The sequence below is a fragment of the Nanorana parkeri genome, unplaced genomic scaffold (assembly GCF_000935625.1).
Source record: "Nanorana parkeri isolate BGI_ZX_2015 unplaced genomic scaffold, ASM93562v1 scaffold103, whole genome shotgun sequence".
Lineage (NCBI taxonomy): Eukaryota > Metazoa > Chordata > Amphibia > Anura > Dicroglossidae > Nanorana > Nanorana parkeri.
This window is the reverse complement of record NW_017306371.1, coordinates 1,635,667-1,639,132: the sequence shown is the minus strand read 5'-3', so window position 1 is coordinate 1,639,132 and position 3,466 is coordinate 1,635,667.

The window sequence follows — 3,466 nt, the reverse complement described above, 5'->3', positions numbered from 1 at the left end:
TCAGGGCGGCATATAGAAGGGATATGGTCCCAGGGCTGTGTGGGTCGGTGCGTCAGATTGTTTCAAAGGGGGACAATTTGTGTGGGGGTGGACGTAGTGACATAATTTTTGACGTGAAGGTATCGGAAGAGTTCAGCACTTGGGAGTTGCGTGCGTTCTTGCAGGTGGGGTAAGGGTTTCACGCCAGTGTCAGACTGTAGTTGCCAGAAATGCGTGAGGTTTCTGTCTATCCAAGCTTTGAAGCTTGACGGGTGTGTCAAAGCGGGAGGGAAGGCGGGGTTGTTGAGAATGGACAAAGGGGTAGGTGTGGGGAAAGAAGACCGTATTGGGATTTAATGGAGTCCCACAGTCTGAGTGAGTGGGATGTTATTGGACAACTGATCTTTGGTCTTTGTTTAGGGGCCAGCCAGAGGAGGTTAGCCATTGATGCAGGCTTCACTAGAGTGTTTTCCAGAGCTACCCAGGCAGGTGTTTCGACTTCTATGTGGCATTTTGCCAGTTGTCCTGTCTGGGCAGCGAGAAAATATTTGGTGAGGTGTGGGACTGCTTGTCCTCCCTGAGATTTAGGTAAGAATAGTGTACGTCTAGGGACTCTAGGCCTTTTGTCTCCCCATATGAAGGTAAAGATGCGGGTTTGGAGTTTCTTAAGGGCAGGGGCCGGGACAGCTACTGGCAAAACTCTAAATAGATATAAGATTTTGTGCAGGAGAGTCATCTTGACCGCTGCCATCCTACCCAGCCAAGATAAGTGGTATTGGGACCAATTTTTAAGCATAGTCGACAGCTTTGTGAACATGTCAGGATAATTTGCGTTGTATAGGGTTTGGTAGGAGTGCCCTAGTTTTATTCCCAAGTATGGGAGATGGTCTGTACGCCAGGAATAGGGGTAGGTGCTACGCAGGGACTCCACCTGTGCCACAGGGAGAGAGATATTTAAGGCTATGGATTTGGAATCATTTACACTTAGACCAGAGACCAAGGCAAAGTCTGCCAGGAGTTTCATAAGATTAGGTAGTGTCACTATGGGGTTCGTTACGAAGAGTAAAGCGTCGTCTGCAAACATGCATATCTTATGCGTGACTCCTTCATGTTCAATACCAGTGACGTTAGGGGAATTGCGGATCTTCTGGGCTAGTGGTTCCAATGCTAGGGCAAAGAGGAGGAGGGATAAGGGGCATCCCTGTCTGGTCCCTCTGAGAATCGGGAAGGGTTGGGAGCAGAAACCTGCGTATTTTATACGCGCTGTTGGTCTGTTGTATAAGGAGGATACCCGTTTTAGAAAAAAGGAACCAAAACCTCTTTGACGTAATGCATGAAAGAGGTAGGGCCATGAGACGCTGTCGAAAGCTTTTTTGATATCTAGAGAGAGAAGCATGGTCGGAATTTTCTTAGTCTTGGCTATGTAAGAAAGGAGGGAGATTCTACAGATATTGTCGCTAGCTTGTCTAGTGGGAATTAAGCCAACTTGATCATTGGAGACCAAATGGCCTATCACTTGATATAATCTATTGGCCATAACCTTAGCCAGTAGCTTGACGTCCACATTAAGTAGAGAGATCGGCCGATAATTAGAGGGGTTGGTATGGTCAGAGGCAGGTTTGGGGATCATACAGATCGTGGCTTAGAGGGAGTCTGGGCCGAAGGACCCACCCCTGCGCAGAGAATTAAAGGTGTCAGTCAGGAGAGGGGTCAGGAAGTCTTTGAAGGTGACATAGTAGGCTGCCGTGAAACTATCTGCCCCAGGTCTTTTGCCCCTAGGAAGTGACTTAATGGCCTGTAGGACTTCATGTTCCGTTATGGGTTCTTCCAAAGATGCTATTTGTGATGTGGTAAGATGGGGCAGGTCTAGGTCTGCGAAAAATTGGTCTGCTCGGGAAGGGGAGAAATGATCTTGGGAAGCGTAAAGGGTTGAGAGGTGCTGTTGGAAAATGTCGAGGACTTTGGTCGGTGCGCTTGTGTGGGTGCCCAAGTGGCTCCGTAGTCTGATAGGTTTGTATGTCGGGTCTAAACGCCTGAGCCTGGAGGCCAAAAGGGAGTCCGCCTTATTGCTTTTGAGATAGAATTTATGTGCTGTTCGATGGAGCTGTTTAGCTGCATGGTTGGTGAGCAGGAGGTTCTGGGCTTGGCGGGCTGCATCTAGGGCCACTTTGTGGGTTGGGGATGGGTCGGAAGAGAAGGCTATGGAACTGTCATTAATGGCTCGTTCAAGCACGTTCAGTTGTTGTTGTTGTCTCTCCCGCTTGAGTTGAGAGGACAACTGAATGATCCGACCCCTGAGGACCGGTTTGTGGGCCTCCCATAGTGTGGTTGGGGAGATTCCGGGCGTACGATTGAGTTGGATATATTCTGCAATGTAAGATTCTAGTAGCATCTTGGTGGAGGGGTTAGTGAGAAGGGAGTCATTCAAGGTCCAATTTGGAGAGCCCGGGGTAGGGTGTAATGTAGGGAGGACAATAGTGACAGCTGAGTGATCGGACCATGGGACAGGCAGGATGTGGGAGTGGAGAATGTGGGGTGTAAGGGTGGCAGAAGTAAGGATGTGGTCAATGCGGGAATGGACAGCATGTGGGTGGGAGTAGTGTGTGTAATCTGTCTTGTGCGGGTTAGCTTCCCTCCAGATATCTACCAGTGAGTAGGAGGCTATCAAGTCTCTAAAGTGCAGGCAGGCGGGAGAGATTTGGATTTATCCCGGTGTGGATAGAGCACCATGTTGGAATCCCCACACATGATGATCGCACCAGTTGAGAGGTTGCTAATTTTATTGAGGAGATCCCGAAAGAAAGCTAGTTGATCCACATTAGGAGCGTAGTATGAAACAAGTGTAATTTCTTGATCGTCTAGGAGACCAGTGAGGATCAGGTAACGCCCGGGTCTCCGAGTGGCATATAAAGTTTACGGATCTACGAAAGCCAATGAGGACACCCCTTCTTTTGGTCTCGTCATTAGCCATGTATATTTGCAGGTATTGGGCACTGAAGTATTTGGGGCAGGAAGTTCTGGAAAAATTAGTTTCCTGAAGGAAAACGATATTGGCATGGGAGGACTGAAAAAATCTGAAGGCTCGCGTTCTCTTATTAGGGGAGTTGAGACCTTGTACATTGAGGCTCAGTAATTTAATGGGCATGAGGGAGTAAGTATTGGATATGCTGTTGGTACTCACCCAGCCTGGTCGTGTGAGGACTGGTAGATGCTACCTTCTGCGCTGGTGTATCGTCCGACTCTTGATACAACTGTGTGGCCAAAAGGGGGGAAAAGGGGAGAAATGGGAGGGGAGAACATAGTGAGAGGGGACACTCAGGACAGGGAACAACATACAACAAAACACACATAAGAACAGATGGTGGAAAAGTTCCACAACATGCTCGGAACACTGGGGGGATGGGACAAAGGTGCCACATTCCACCCAAGGTATCCAAGGTACGGGGAACGCAGTGACGCGCTCTCCCAGGCAATAACATTTGAAAAC